Here is a 17855-nt window from a genome sequence, read left to right as displayed (position 1 = left end):
TTACATTGCTTTAATTCACAATCCTTTATTTTTCTATTTTCCAACTCTCAAAATTCTTCGAAAAATTCCTGACTGATAAAATAGTACCCTTTTGTCAACTCGGTGGGAGATGACCTGGGATTCCTACTCCCATTATTTTTATTCTAATTTTGTGACAACCCTTCTAAATTGATAAGCGGATTTTCGTCAATTAGGAACTATACTCACAATGTTGTTTCTATATTAATTTCTTAATCGACTAATTTTCGCTCCCATCAATTTTTAGTGCCGTTGCCGGGGAGTTGCAATAGTGTGCTAAATTATTAGTTAGTGTACATATTTTTAATTTTTGCATATTTTATTTTATTTTATTACCATGAGCTATATGTTTCTTTCATTGAATGACGCGTTCACTGCCTGATCCGAGCTTAGCCGCGTTTGATCCTGAAATTGCAAGAACTATTTCACGTATTAGGCGAGCTCGGCGTCGGTTAGCCTCTGAGGGTGGTGAAGTGGTTACTACTAATTCACCAGTCTTATCTGAGGAAGAAAAAAGCTCCTCTATTACTACTTCTGTTGATTTACATGCAGGTAATATGGCGGAGCGCAGAAGGATTACTCTCCAAGAAGCAGGAGCTCCAGACTTTACACTGCAACCGTATCAAGCACGTCACCCAAATCTGGCTGCAGAATTTATACTGAAGACTACGCTAATCAACTTAATACATAAGTTTCATGGCTTACTTGCTCAGGAGCCTATCAAGCACCTCAGGGATTTTCAGACAGCCTGTTATACTGTTAGGCGTCATGGTGCAGATGAGACTTCTATTCTGCTAACCGCCTTCCCGTTTTCTCTAGAGGGAAAGGCGAGGGAGTGGTACTACACTCAACCTGAAGCAGTTGTTACTAACTGGGATACGCTCAGGAGAAAATTCTTGGAAAAATACTTTCCAGCTGAGGTTACTGATAGACTGAGGAAAGAAATTTCCTGCATTATTCAAGGCGAATCAGAGACTCTTTATGAGTATTGGGAGCGCTTCAGGAATCCTCTGGATGCATGCCCCACCACATGATTGACAGGTTGATGTTGATCGACTACTTCACACAAGGCATGAAGCCTCACGATAAGACAACATTGGATGGTGCGAGTAATGGTTCTCTGAAAAAGTACAAGACCGCGGATGAAGCGTGGCAACTGATCAACGACCTAGCTAAGTCCACTCGGAATGCTAGGCACAGGAACAACCATCCCAAGGCTGTTGCAGAGGTTTTCTCTAGCAGTGAGACTATTGCTCTCACACAGACTCTATGTGAGATGACCAACCTACTGAAGCAGATACAGCTGAATCAACAACAACCTCAGCCTCCCCACAATAACAGTATCAACAGTTGGCCCCTCAAAGAATTTGTAGAACACGTGCATGCAATACTCATTACACTGATGAATGCCCGCAGCTCCAACAAGAAGACAACACCTTGGCAGCTACCCACAACTTCTATGACTGCCCGAATCAAGGATATTATCAACAAGGCAGCAATTATAACCAAGGTGGGAACTATAACCAAGGTTGGCAAGATAACTCCAACCAAGCGTGGAGAGGTAACTCCAACCAAAGTTGGAGGGACAACTACAACCAAGGAGGCAGAGATAATGGTGGGAATCAGAGGTGGAACAACAACAACAATCAGCAGAACCGGTCTCAGCAAAACCAAAACCAGCCTTACCAGGCACCCCACCAAAGACAAGCCCAGGGATCTCAAAACAACTAACAGCAGGGCCCTCAAGCCACTTACCCATCTTCCTCTCCCAATGACGAGTTACTTCACTCTCTTGCACAAAGACAACAGACCATGGAAAGCACACTTACCGGTCTAACCTCTGCTATACAAGCTCTCGTCTCCCAGATGGGATCGTCGAGTACCTCCAACACTCAACCTGCAAGCTCCAGTACACTTCTGTCTCAGCCTTTACCCAACCCCAAAGGAGGAATCAATGCCATTACTTTGAGGTCTGGGACTACGCTACCAGAGAAGAGTCATGCGGAGCCAAGCTTAAAAGAAGACACTCCAGTTGAAAGTACTGTGGAGGTAGAAGATGCGGAAGAAGATGTAGTACAAGACATGGTTGATGAAGAAGCAGCTCAACCAAGGAATGGAGCACTAAGGGACGCAGAAGCTACAAGTGGCGCCATTCCTATTCCATTTCCACACCTTGCTAAGAAGCCCAAAAAGCAGATGGAACTAGACCCTAAAATGGTAGAAATATTTAAAAAGATTGAGGTAACCATTCCACTTTTTGATGCCATTCAGTAGGTACCTAAATATGCTAAGTTTCTAAAAGATTTGTGCATGCATAAAGATAAATTAAATGAATTAGAAATTATTCCTCTAGGTAGCTCCATTTCTGCTTTAGTGGGTGATATACCTGAAAAATGTAGTGACCCAAGTCCATGCATGGTTACTATTACTATAAATGGTGTGAAATTTTTTGAATGCATGTGTGATTTAGATGCGTGTGTTAGTATAATGCCATTATCTGTATATGATGCTTTGAGGCTCCCTCCCTTAAAAAGGTTGGCAACACATTTTGTTTTGGCAGATAAAAGCATTATCTCTATGGTTAGAATTGCTGAGGACGTGCTGGTGAGCATTAAGGGACTCACATTTCCTATTGACTTCTATATCTTGGAGATCCCCCCTAATGACTCAGGAAGACCATCATCCATCCTGCTTGGGAGGCCCTTTCTGAAGACTTCAAAGTTCAAGTTGGATGCATTCTCAGGAACTTACTCCTTTGAGATAGATGGCAGAGCAGTGAGCTTCAACTTGGATGAAGCATCCTCCGAAAGATCATTCCATTTTCCAGTGCAACATCATTGATGAGACTGTAGCTGCAGTTCACCAGGAAGAAGCAGAAGAGATGCACATGGAGCAAGATGCAAGTGTGGGGACACCCCTTGAGCTTACTGACGATACTGTGCCACCATCACTAGCTCCAGATGATCAACTACCTAGCCATGAACAGCAGTTGGAGTTAAAGCCCCTTCCACCCCACCTCAAGTATGCTTACCTTGAGGATCATCAGAAGCTCCCCGTTATCATTGCAAGGGAACTCACTTCCCAACAGGAGGAGCAGCTGCTTAGTGTGTTGAGAAGACACAAGAAAGTAATTGGGTGGAGCTTGGCAGATATAGTAGGCATCAGCCCTCAAGTTTGTGAGTACAGAATATTTTTAGAAGAGGGAGCAAGGCCTGTCCGTCAGCCTCAGAGGTTACTGAACCCCACCATCTTGGAAGTTGTCAAGAAGGAAGTGACCAAACTGCTTGAAACTGATATCATCTACCCCATCTCAGATAGTGAATGGGTCAGTCCAGTACAAGTGGTGCCCAAGAAGTTTGGAGTCACAACAGTGAAGAATGAGCATGGAGAGCTCCTGACAACTAGAGTGCAGAACGCCTGGAGAGTTTGCATTGATTACAGGCGCCTCAACCAAGCTACTCGCAAGGATCATTACCCCTTGCCATTTATTGATCAGATGCTTGATCGCCTGTCAGGTAAATCACATTACTGCTTTTTAGATGGTTACACAGGCTACTTTCAAATCCATATAGCTCCTGAGAATCAGGAGAAGACTACTTTTACATGTCCCTTTAGAACGTATGCATACAAGAGGATGCCTTTTGGCTTATGTAATACACCGGCTACTTTTCAAAGGTGCATGATGAGTATTTTCTCATATCTTATTGAGAACTGTATGAACATTTTTATGGATGACTTTAGTGTGTATGGTGATTCTTTCAACATTTGCTTCGATAGTTTAGCTAGAGTATTAGATAGGTGTGTTAGTTCAAACCTTGTATTAAATTTTGAAAAATGTCACTTTATGGTACAACAAGGTATTGTTCTAGGACATGTTGTTTCTAATACTGGTATTTCTGTAGATCCAGCAATGGTAGATGTCATTTCTAGTTTACCTTACCCCTCCTACGTGAGGGAAGTCCGTTCGTTCCTTGGTCATGCAGGTTTCTACCGGCGCTTTATCAAGGACTTCAGTAAGATAGCACTGCCCTTATCCCGACTACTGCATAAGGATGTTGAGTTCGAGCTGAATGCGAACTGCAAGGAGGCGTTTGATAAGCTGAAGCTTGCCTTGACTCAAGCTCCGATTGTGAGAGGACCAGACTGGAGCCAGCCTTTTGAGATTATGTGTGATGGCTCCAACCATGCAGTGGGAGCGGCGCTGGCTCAGTGCGAAGGTAAGGATCCTTTTGTAATAGCTTATGCTTCTAAGACCTTAGACGCTGCTCAGTCTAATTATACTACCACTGAAAAAGAGCTTCTGGCTATTGTTTTTGCTCTGGATGAATTCCGAGCCTATCTACTTGGTACTAAGGTGGTAGTGTATTCAGACCATGCAGCTCTAAAATATTTATTAGCTAAAAAAGAGTCCAAACCAAGGTTAATATGTTGGATACTGTTGCTGTAAGAATTTGATTTAGAAATTAAGGATAGGAGTGGTTCCTAGAATTTAGTGGCAGACCACTTGAGTCGCCTTGAGCACATTAAGGATGACTCCACTCCTATCAATGATGCTTTTTCATTTGATAGCTTGCACGCAGTATCTAAAGTAGTTCCTTGGTATGCACCTGTGGCTAATTATCTAGTTAGTCATACATTCCCTCCTAATTTTACTAAGCATCAAAGGGACAAGCTGAAAAGCAAGTCCAAATATTATATATGGGATGACCCATATTTATGGAGGTATGGTGTTGACCAAATAATTAGAAGGTGTGTGCCTCAATCAGAATTCCAGTCAATTTTAGAGGCCTGCCACTCCTCTGAGAGTGGTGGACATTTTGGTCCTCAAAGAACAGCTAGAAAAATTTTAGACTGTGGATTCTGGTGGCCCACTCTTTTTAAGGATGCTACTGCCTTCTGTAAATCTTACTCCCCATGCCAAAGATTTGGTAATATATCCAAGAGGGATGAGATGCCCCAACAGCTTATGCTATTCTGTGAAATTTTTTATGTTTGGGGCATTGACTTCATGGGTCCATTCCCAAACTCTAGTGGTTTCTTATATATATTGTTAGCTGTAGATTATGTTTCTAAATGGGTGGAAGAAATTCCTACCCGTACTGACGATGCTAACACTGTTGTCTCCTTTGTTAGAAACCATATTATATGTCGCTTTGGATCACCACGAGCAATCGTGAGTGATCAAGGCACTCACTTTTGTAACAGGAGATTAGCAGGTCTACTGAAGAAGCATGGGATTGTTCACAAAGTAGCAACAGCCTACCATCCCCAGACCAATGGGCAAGCCGAGGTGTCTAACAGAGAGATAAAGTACATTCTGGAGAAGATAGTCAAGCCTCATAGGAAGGACTAGAGCACCAGGCTTGTAGATGCGCTCTGGGCTTATTGGACAAGACACCCATTGGGATGAGTCCCTTCTTCTTAGTATACAGAAAGGCTTGTCACCTCCCAGTGGAGGTGGAACACAAGGATTTCTGGGCTGTAAGAGAATGCAACATGGGATTTGAAAAAGCTGGTGCTAAAAGGAAGCTGCAACTAGCAGAACTGGAGACCCTTCGACTCGAAGCTTATGACAACTCCAGATTATACAAAGAGAAGGTGAAGGCTGTGCATGACAAGCATATCAAGAGAAAAGAGTTCAAACCTGGGGAGCTAGTTTTCCTCTACAACTCAAGGCTCAGGCTCATGCCAGGCAAGCTGAGATCAAGATGGGAAGGTCCCTACAGAGTAGAGAAGGCAGATCTTCTACCTGAGTCATCCTTCAAGTTCCAAATTCATCAAGGTCAATGGACATCGCTTAAAGTTGTATCATGGTGAGAAGATGAAGGAAAATAAGGAGTTAGAGGTCTTCCTCTTGGAAGATCCACCAACAAAAGCAGACTGAGCTTATGGACCGTCCAACTTAAGGACGTAAAAGCAAAGTGCGAGGTGGGAGACAACCCACCATGGTATGATTGTTCCTCTTTATTCCTAGTCTTATTTTCTTTTGTTTTTCATAATAGTCATTCATAATTTCTGCATTCTGCATTCTGCATACTGCAAAAAAAAAAAAAAAGAGAACACACGACGCGCAAGCGTCCTTGACGCGTACGCGTCATATGTGTATGCGAAACAAGGAAGAATTGACCAGAGAGTTGCATGGGAGCAGGGTTGGAAGCGTGCCTTAGGCACAAGCAAGACCATGCGTACGCGTCCCTTACGCGTACGCGTGACCCTGCAAATCGGCGTAAATGGGTGTTTGGCCAGAGAGTTATGATGGTGTGGGGCTGAAACTGTGCTGGGAGCACAACCCCCATCACGCTTACGCATCCCTGACGCGTACGCGTCGTTTTCCCATCTTGGCCAGGGATGTGCACGCGTCATATGCAATTTCGCTCTCGTGCGTATCTAAACAGAGAGTTGTGTGCGCGCGGGGCTGTCTTTGCGCCATCCGCACAACCAATGTCACGCGTACGCGTCCCTGACGCGTACGTGTCACTTAAAACTAGCGCGAGCCACGTGTACGCGTCGCATGCGACGCACAATTTATCCACTTCAGCGCCTGATTTCAAATCTCCTCTCCCCCAATCCTAATTCTTTTCAATCCTAATTATGTCTTCCTTCTTTCTTTCTTCTTCCTTATTCTTTCTTACTTTCTACTACTTTCTTTTTTCCTTCTCCATCTTCTTCATCAAGGTTCTTTTCTTCCTCCCATCTACTCTTTCATTCTTGCATTTATTTATGTTTCTTTCTTCTCTATTTTTCTTTTAGCTTATTTATCTATGGTTTCTTTTTCTTTTCTTTTTCATGCATTATTATGTTGGTATTAGAGTTTTATTTGGGTATTACCTTCTTACTATAATAAAGCTTGTGGATATTATGAGGAGTGATTTGACAATTGGTATTTTAATTTGGCTCTCATATACATTTGGGTTATATTATTTTCATTCCTACTTTAACTTGCTCACCAAATATTTGTGAAAAATCACATATGGCATCTTGAACTCTATTTTGTTTTACTCTTTTACTTGAATGCCTCTTTTTCACAACCCTTGCACTCCACATGTATTTGGGATTATCATTCACAATTGTCATCATATACTCTCTATATTGGCACATTTAATTTTTGATGCTTGAGTTATGCTTCTCATGCCTATTCCTTGCATGCTTTCACCTCTTACATCTATTTAATTATGAATTGCCTTATTGATCTTGATTGATGTCTTACCTACATGTTGTAGCTACCATGTATTTGAGCTAACATATTTCCTTTGGCATTCATTATCACTTGGAATTTTCTCCCTTCCGATTTTGGTTATCTATATTTTACATTCCTCCTTTTTCTTCTTCCTTAGGCATGGGTACCAAGAAAGGAAAAGAGAAGGTCACTGACAAGCCACCGGCTAGGAGAGGAACCAAGAGAATACTGGCAAAGGCACTTCCATCTACCAGTGTCAAGCCGCCAACAAAGCGGGTGAAGAGGATCATTAAAGTTGATGAATCAGAGAAAGCCTTTCCCGTACGAGACTCCACACGGTTTGCTAACCGTTATTGCGAACAGATGTTCCCCATCCTGGCTGAGAGGAACTACAACAATGAGCATCTACTCATTGTCCCAACACACTTTTTTTATTTTGTGGAGCCCCGAATAGAGAGGAGACATTGGGGATTTTTGAGGAAGCAGCCTCGAGAGGCCAACTTATCCTGGGTAGTTGAATTCTACTCAAACTTCTACTCGCCTACTCTACATACTATCTTCGTCCGTCAGCAGCAGGTCCCTATCTTCGAGAGTGCCATACAGAAAACATTGGACCTTCCACCTAGTCCTGAGGGATGGGATGCATATCAAGAAGCATCTCGTAAGCGCCAGATGTATCAGTTCGACTGGGATAGCGTACTCAGAGTTATAGCCCAACCTGGCAGCAAGTGGATCTACGGGCAGCATCGTTCAAAACCCAAGAGCATCTTAGCCCAGTTACTCACCCTGGAGGCTCGCGTGTGGGCACAAATTATGTCTCACTATGTCTTTCTGAGCACTCACGAGTCGACCTTCACAGCAAACATGGCTATCCTCATCTGGTGCATCCTGACAGAGCAACTCCTCAACCTGCTCCGACACATCCGGGATGCCATGGGACATGTACAGATTACGGGTAACCTGTCTTTCCCTGCCTTGGTTTCAGATTTAGTCTCTGCAGCAGGTGTGTCATATCGGACAGAAGACACGAAGGTCATGATCCCTAGGGCCGACCAGTATGTCCTGAATGGAAAGTACATCCGGCCGCCAGTTCCCTCTGCGAGCCGACCTACAGGTCCATCTTTGGATACTCCTCCTTCTTCTACTCCACCATCATCCCCACCACAAGCACCATCCATCCATCAGATGTTCCTACATATCCTTGAGAGGTTCGACCGGCAAGACCGGCAAATGGAGCAAATAGAGCGCCGTAACAAGCATAGATACAACTATCTGAAGGAACTCATAGCTGGTACTCACCCACCTCCAGAACAGAAGGACACCCCAGACTCCCCTTCATCCAGTAGCACAGGCAGCCAAGGCGAACCAGACACTGGAGGCGACGCTTCCAGCCCTCCCATGCTCCTTACTGACGGCACGGAGGACCGTGCTAAGCCTTAAGTGTGGGGAGGTCAGTCCTTGACTTCCGGAGGTAACTTTTCTCTCTCTCAACACTAACATTTGACTTTTTTCTTTTGTTAGATAGGATAGATTGCATGATAATAATTGTTTGCATGTATGTTTTGCTTGGTTAGAGTAATGAGTTTCTTTTCAAGACCCTTTTTTATAGTATTTTACTAATCTAAATTGAAAACTTGTGTTAAACTTGTTTGAAAATTGTAAATTGGAACATGAATTATAGCTAAGAACACACAACCTGTGAGATTTTGAGCTTAATTACATGGTTACATTATTTAACCATAATATTTTATTCTTATGTGTTTTCTTCTCTATGATTGTAATCTATATTTTGTTCCATTCTATATGTCCATTGTTTAGTATATTTACATGCTTGCACATGATTGAGGCCATCAATTGTTATTACCTCACTTATCCCAAATAGCCTACCTTTTCAATCACCTTAGTTAGCCACCTTGAGCCTTTTAATTCCCTTTTGTTCTATATTTTACCACATCACTAGCCTTAAGCGGAAAAATAATTAATTACCCAAGTGAATCTTTGGTTAGCTTAAGATAGAGATTATGTATCAATTAAGTGTGGAGAACCGTGGGAACTTGGGTTGATAGGAAAGTGTTGAATTTTATTGAAAAGATATTGGAAATTTGGGTACCTACTCATGTGAGACCAAAAAAAAAAAAGAAAAAAAATTAAAAACCTATGTGCATTGATAAAGTTATGTTTGCTTTCATGTTTTAAAAAAAAACCAAAAATATTCAAATAAATAAGTAAATAAATAAATAAGGGGACAAAATTACCCCAATGCTAAGTTGAATAAAAGATCAATGCATAGGTGATGAAATTGAAGAAAAATTTGGATACATGAGTATGTGAAATATGCAAAAAGTGGGAATTATGGGTAGCTAGGCATGAATTGGAATTACATAGAGTGTGTGTGTGTGTGTGTGTGTGTGTTAGGTAAGAGCTTAGGTTAGTCAAAGATTCATATTTTAGCTCACTTGACCATACATATATCCTCACCCTTACCTTAGCCCCATTACAACCTCGAAAAGACTTCATGATGTTTGCATTGGTATACTAAATTCTTGTTAATTGGTTAAATGAAGAACAAAGTCTAGAAAGCATGACTGGAGAAGAGTAGAGTGACTGACCCTAGACACTTGAGAGATTAGAGTGCATATACACTACCAGTGAGGGTTCAATGTTTGATTCTATGTTCCCTGCTTTCATGAGCTGTCCTCTTACAAGTTTACCTGTCTTTTATTATGTGATTTGAATTAGTGGAATCCGATTTATTTTTGTCTTGGAAAACTTATTTACTTTTAACCAAGTAGACAGAATCATCTAAGCATATAGTTACATTCATAAGTTGCATATCATGATTCTTACTTTCCCCTATTCATTCTTTTGTCTCCTTGAGCTTAGCATGAGGACATGCTAATGTTTAAGTGTGGGGAGATTGATAAACCACTATTTTATGGTTTATCTTGTGCTCAATTGAGTGGTTTTTATTAAGTCTTTACACACTTATTCATACGAATTACATGATTTTACAATTCCTTCCTAGTTTTATTCCATAATTGAAAACTTGCTTCCTAAGCCTTTAAATTGTGTATTTTAATTCCCTCTTTATACCATTCGATGCCATGATTTGTGTGTTAAGTGTTTTCAGGCTTTATAAGACAGGAATGGCTTAGAGGATGGAGAGGAAGCTTGCATAAATAGAAGGAGCACAAGAAATAGAGGATACAACCAGCGAGCAGCGACGTGCACGTATGGACGACGCGTGCGCGTGAATTGGAGTTCGCACGACGACGCGTGCACGTGCCTGACGCGTACGCGTGATACGCGAAGTTGACCAGCGACGCGTACACGTGACTAACGCGTACGCGTGACATGCGCTACCTGCAGAAATCACAGAACACGCTAGGGGCGATTTTGGGCTGAGTTTGGACCCAGTTTTTAGCCCAGAAACACAGATTAGAGCCAAGGGACAAGCAGAGACTCAACAGACATTCTCATTCGCATAGTTTTTAGTTTTAAATTGGAATCTTAGAGAGAAATCACTCTTCCTCTAGGTTTTCTACACACTCATAGTTTTTATAGTTTATGCTTTTGCTTTGGATATTGAGAAGAGTCACTACCTCCGTTGAAGTTTCTATTATTCTAGTTTGCTCTCTTATTCCTTTACTCTTTTGATAACCTATTAACCCTGTTCAGATAAGGATGTTGCATTTTGGGATTTATTAATGCAAAGAATTATTTTTACTTTTAATTAATTTTCAATTCCTATTTTATTTAATTCATCATGTCTTCTTCTTATATTTCTGTGAACTTTATATTCATGTCAATGGAGTAGACTCCTAACTTGACTTGGGGGTTGACTAAAAGGAGACCCTTGAGTTGGAATGTTCAAGCGATTAGTTAAATTGGAAGTTGTTGGCTAACTCTCTAGGCACTAACGCTAATCTTTCCATAAGGAGAGGATTAGGACTTGTGAATAAGAGTTAGCTTAATTGCTTGACTTTCCTTTATTTAGTAAGGGTTAACTAAGTGAAAACAACAACCTCTTGATACTATACTTGGAAAAATCCAATAAGGATAGAACTTCTAATTAATCATTCCCCCGGTCAAGGCTTTTTATTTGATTATATAAATCTCTTTTAATTTACATTGCTTTAATTCACAATCCTTTATTTTTCTGTTCTCCAACTCTCAAAATTCTTTGGAAAATTCCTGACTGATAAAATAGCACCCTTTTGTCAATTCATTGGGAGACGACCTGGGATTCCTACTCCCAGTATTTTTATTCTAATTTTGTGACAACCCTTCTAAATTGATAAGCGGATTTTCGTCGATTAGGAACTGTACTCACAACGTTGTTTCTATATTAATTTCTTAATCGACTAATTTTTGCTCCCATCACTTTACTTTTATGCACACAAGGTGTTTGTGAAAATGCCAACTTTAGAATTTGAGTAGATTTTTCCACCTTGGCTTGTGGTTTGAGTTCCTAGGATACTAGAGTCATAATGTCCGACATTTAGTGGTAATTCTTGGGTAGTTAGTTGACTCTTGTTTTCATTGACTCTAGCCTTTTATCAACTAGTTTGGTAAGTTGGTTAGGACTTATGGATTAAGGTCAATTATGCTTGCTTGACTTACTCCTCGATGGTTGGGGTTGACTAGGCGAGATTGACTCATTATAATTACCATAGTTGTGGTTATGGTGATGATAGGATTCCTTGGACTCTCATTCCCAAGTCAAGGCTCTTTTAGTATTTATAGCATTTTCACTAGTTTTGACCTTGTTTCCTTTTACTTGCATTAATCACAATTTTGAGCATTCCTTAGTTCTTTTATTTCTTAGTTCCTTTAATCTTTCATTTCTTAAATTCAAAACCCTTTTGTCCCCTTAACAACCGAAGGCGTAACACTTCCAATTGCATCCTAGGGAGAACGACCTGAGGTTGAATTACTCTCGGTTTATATTAGAAATTGTAAACTTTGATCGAGCATTACTTGTTGGTTGAGAACTATACTTGCAACGAGGTTATTTCTCCTTTACCGAGAAGGAATTCTTAACCGACGAATTTGGTCGCCATCACTGCTCCAGTTAGGTGATGGGTTATTAGGAGATAGCATTGATGGCAAATCGACTGTCAGGATATCATAAAATTTGCTATTGGTTAATGAGTCACTTGCACTGCATGATCTGGTGTTGTTTGTTTATCCTGATTTATTGATCAATATTTCTAATGTTGATTATTTTAAGGACTGGAATATCTTGGCACTCACAGTTGATGTTGTAACGAAAGTTAACAATCATGTCATGTCATTACTCCGTGGTAATAAAAAGGTTTATCTGAGTTCTGACTTAATATTGAATGAATATGGTCACTTGGAATCTGAATTATACACAATGAGCACAGAGACTTTGAATCCATTGAACTGCTCTGGTATTCCACAACACAAGTTAGTTCTTAAGATTGGTGTTCCTGTCATGCTTCTTCATAATATTGACCGATCAATCGGATTGTGCAATGGGACAAGAATGCAAGTTAGGCGACTTGGTGATCATGTTATTGAGTGCGTGATACTAACTAGACGTAATGTTGGTCAGGTTGTATTTATTTCTAGGATGAATATGGTTCCTGTTCATACCCTGGGTCGAGCTATCCGACCTGGGATGATTAACGACAAAGCGACCGACCTCTTCAGGTCAAGCGGACCGACTTCTTCTTAAAGAACTCGGCCAAATCGACAGGAAAGCCCATAAAAGGCCCAAGTAGAGGGACACGACCCAAATCCAAAGGCCGTCCCAGCCTATAGAGATAAGGGCGGTTCCCTTGAAGATAAGCTGACCTCAACTCAAAGATGAAGATAAGATAAGATAACTAACTTATCTTATCTAGAAAGGTCACTCTACAACTACTATAAATACACTGGAGCACCCAGGTATAACATATACTCTGATTCTACATAAAACCTGCTTTATACCTATGCTAACTTAAGCATCGAAGTCTCTTGCAGGTACCCCCCACCCTTCGGTGATGAAGGATCAGCAGTGCAGTCAATCCAACAAGTCAAACGCACCCGCTCCGACCGTCATCCACCGACCGGACACGTCGGCTCTAACCAGTGCAGAAGATCTCGTCCGAGATCGACCTCCAGTTTCAGGTAACCCTCGGAACATTGGCGCCGTTGTCGGGGACCTGGAAGTCATCCCAATACCATGGCGGACGACCATGACAACGATCACAATTCAGATCTAGAAAATAGAACGCCGCACAAAAATGCGGACACCCCACTAAAAGACACCTCAGAATCCAACGGAGACAAAAATCCAGCAAACCCGGGAGCAATAGAAGCTCTTCAAGATCGCTTGAAACAACTTGAAAAAGAAACCCAACAACAACGAGAAATCGGAAAGGATCTACAAAGAGAGGTACGGCGACGTTGACAGTTGGAAGAAAAATTATAGCAATTAGAAGCCGATCTCAAATCGAAGGCCCCTCGGATCACTCCTAAGGAAAGCTCACGTAAAGAACAGGATCCATTCACCAGGGAGATCATGAAAACCAAAATCCCAAAGGACTTTATCTCCCAGATATGACTTTATATGACGATACCACAGATCCCTACCACCATCTCAGCAATTTCAGAAGCAGAATGTACCTTACTGACGCCTCAGACGCCGTTCTCTGCAAAGCTTTCCCAACAACTCTCACGAAGACAGCAATCTGATGCTTCGACAACTTACCTCCAAAGTCCATCTCAAACTTCGACGACCTGGCCAAAAAGTTCCTGGCCAGATTCTCCATCCAGAAAGATAAAGCCAAGCACGCCCTCAGTCTACTGGGGATCAAGCAAGGAGATCAGGAGAGCCTCCGCAACTACATGGAAAGATTCAACAAAACATGCATGGACATACAAAGCTTACCAACAGAGGCCGCCATCATGGGACTCATCAATGGCCTACGAGAGGGACCATTTAGCCAATTTATATCAAAGAAGTACCCTACCTCATTAGACGAAGTACAGGAGCGACCAGAAAAATACATCAACATGGAAGAAAACACTCGGTTGGGAGAAACCTCAAAATCTGGGAACCCCTACCGAGATAAAAACAAGGAATCCAAAAAGAAAGAAGATCGACAGGGGGAGAAAATCAAAAAGTACCATAATTACACCCCTCTCAGGGCATCCCTGGTCGACGTATACAAAGAAGTCTGCCACACAGAGAAGATCCCCCCAGCGCGACCACTCAAAGGCAAAAGGGGAGGGGGAAACCGGAAGGAATATTGTGAATACCATCGAGTTCGAGGGCACTCCACCAATGAGTGCTTTGACTTAAAGAATATCATAGAAAAATTAGTGAGAGAAGGAAGATTAGATCGATTTCTGGCTACCCGAGATGATGACCAAAGAAAAAGACGAAGGGACGAGGAAGACGGACGAACTGAACGATCACCTCGGACACCAGAAAGACATGTCCACATGATACATGGCGGATTCGCAGTAGGAGGGATCTCCAAATCCTCTTGCAAAAGATATCTTAAAGAAGTATATCATGTCAAAGGAGAGGAAGAAGCGCTTAACATCCCAGCGATAACATTCACTAAGGAAGACGCGTTGGGCGTCATCACAGGACATGACGATCCCATGGTTATCACCATCATATTGGCAAACGCCAACCTACACCGCACCTTAATAGACCAAGAGAGTTCTGCCGACATCTTATTCAAAACGGCCTTTGATAAACTCGGCTTAGAAGCAAAAGAACTTAAAGCATATCCAAACAGTCTGTTCGGGTTAGGAGATACCCCGGTTCGACCACTAGGATACATACCACTACATACAACCTTCGGAAAAGGGGACCAATCCAGGACCCTCAAAATAGATTACATCGTAGTCGATGTAAGTTCAGCTTACAATGCTCTCATAGGTCGGACAACACTCAACCAAGTCGGCGCAATAGTCTCGACCCCACACCTATGTATGAAATTCCCAACTCCGAAAGGGATAGCCACGATAAAAGCTGACCAAAAGATGGCACGTCGCTGTTATAACGAAAGCCTAAACCTCAGAGGCAAAGGAGAAGAGTTTCATACAATTGAAATGGGCGGAGCCCAGCAACGAGAAGAACTCCGTCCACAACCAGAAGGCGAGATAGAGAAGATTCAAATTGGAGACACCTCGGACAAAACGACCAATATTGGCACGATCCTAAGAGGAGACTCAAAAGAATTACTGATACAATTCTTACGAGATAATGTCGATCTCTTTGCATGGAAAGCCGCAGACATGCCAGGCATAGACCCTAAGCTAATGTGCCACAAGTTGGCGGTCTACCCAGGATCTCGGCCGGTGCAGCAGAGACGAAGGAAACTCGGGCCAGAACGATCCAAAGCTGTGGAAGAACAAGTACAAGCACTACTAGAGGCAGGATTTATAAGAGAAGTCAAGTACCCACTATGGCTAGCTAACGTCGTCTTGGTGAAAAAATCAAATGGGAAGTGGCGAATGTGCACCGATTACACCGATCTCAACAAAGCCTGCCCAAAAGATCCATACCCACTCCCAAGCATCGACGCTCTGGTAGATGCTTCCTCCGGATACAGATACCTCTCGTTTATAGACGCATATTCGGGATACAACCAAATCTCCATGTATCCACCAGATCAAGAAAAGACCTCGTTCTTAACACCAAAGGCAAACTACTGCTACATCGTGATGCCTTTCGGTCTCAAGAACGCAGGAGCTACTTATCAAAGGCTAATGAATAAAGTCTTCTCAGATCACATCAGAAAAATCATGGAAGTTTATGTGGACGACATGTTGATAAAGACACAGAGCGAAGATACATTATTATCCGACATGGCTCAAGTGTTCGACACCATAAGGAAGCACAACATGCGACTCAATCCCGCAAAATGCACCTTCGCAGTAGAAGCAGGCAAATTCTTAGGTTTCATGCTCACACAAAGGGGAATTGAAGCAAATCCAGACAAATGTCAAGCCATACTCAACATGAAGAGCCCAACCTGTGTCAAAGAAGTACAACAACTCAACGGGAGATTGGCCGCCCTATCCCGATTCTTAGCAAGAGCCGCGATAAAATCCCTCCCCTTCTATGCTACGTTAAGAAAGGGAAAACAGTTCGAATGGACGACAGAATGTGAGCAAGCCTTCCAAGACTTCAAGGAGTTCTTAGGACGGCCACCTATCCTATCCCGACCACGAGAAGGAGAACCGCTCATATTGTATCTCGCAGTAGGAAACCGGGCAATAGCCTCGGCACTAGTCAGAGAAGACGAAAATGGGCAACAACCTGTCTACTTCATTAGCAAGGCACTACAGGGATCCGAGCTGAACTATCAGAAAATAGAAAAATTTGCCTACACTCTTATCCTAACATCTCGACGACTCCGCCCGTACTTCCAGGCTCACACCATTAAGGTTCGAACTAACCAGCCCATAAAAGGAATATTGCAGAAAACAGATCTAGCAGGTAGAATTCTACAATGGGCAGTCGAGTTGTCAGAGTTCAATCTCCAATATGAAGCTCGGTCGGCAATCAAATCACAATATCTGGCCGACTTTATCGCAGAATTCACAGATACCCTAGAAACCCCCACAGAATGGAACCTTTACGTGGATGGTTCTTCAAATAAAACTGGAAGCGGCGCAGGCGTGATAATAGAAAGCAACCAAGGAACCCAAGTTGAGCTCTCCCTCAAGTTCGGGTTCCCGGCCTCAAACAACCAGGCGGAATATGAAGCATTATTAGCTGGTTTGAAGCTGGCTAAAGAGGTCGGAGCTCAAAAACTCAACATCTACAGCGATTCACAAGTGGTTACATCACAAATAACAGGGAGCTACCAAGCCAAAGATCCCACCATGAAAAAGTATTTGGATAAAACCAAAGAATAGCTCGGACAAATCGGGGAGTATAAGATCTGCCACATACCCTGCGAACAAAATGCCCGAGCTGATGCAGTCTCAAAACTAGCCAACACCAAATCAGGGGGTAATAATAGAAGCCTCATCCAGGAAATGTTGCAGAACTCGTCAATCTCGGAAGAGGAAAAAGTCCTGACTATAACAAGTCAGGACCAAGGATGGATGACCCCTATAGCCAACTACCTCAAAACAGGAACGCTCCCACAGAAGAAAAGGAGGCAAAGAGGTTAAAAAGGGAGGTACAGTACTACACCATCATAAACAACATCCTGTACAAAAGAGGAATCTCAACACCTTTACTAAAATGCGTGCCAACCTCCAACACAAAGGAAGTGCTAGAAGAAATACACGGCGGTATTTGTGGCAATCATCTCGGAGCACGAGCTCTCACCAAAAAAGTACTCTGGGCAGGATTTTATTGGCCAACTCTACAGAAAGAAGCCACAGAATTTGTAAAGACATGCCCACCATGTCAGAAACATGCCAACTTTCACATCGCCCCGCCAGAAGAGCTCATCAGCGTGACCTCGCCTTGGCCGTTTGCAAAATGGGGACTCGATCTTCTCGGCCCCTTCCCACAGGGATCAGGACAAGTTAAATTACTCATAGTAGGGGTAGATTACTTTACAAAGTGGATCGAGGCAGAGCCCCTAGCCAATGCCACCGCTCAAAGAAGCCAGAAATTCTTATATAGAAACATTGTCACGAGATTCAGGGTTTCATATTCAATAACCAC

This window comes from Arachis ipaensis, chromosome B7 (assembly GCF_059453495.1).
Source record: "Arachis ipaensis isolate K30076 ecotype BB chromosome B7, ASM5945349v1, whole genome shotgun sequence".
NCBI classification, from domain to species: Eukaryota; Viridiplantae; Streptophyta; class Magnoliopsida; order Fabales; family Fabaceae; genus Arachis; species Arachis ipaensis.
Note: the sequence above shows the minus strand (reverse complement) of the source record.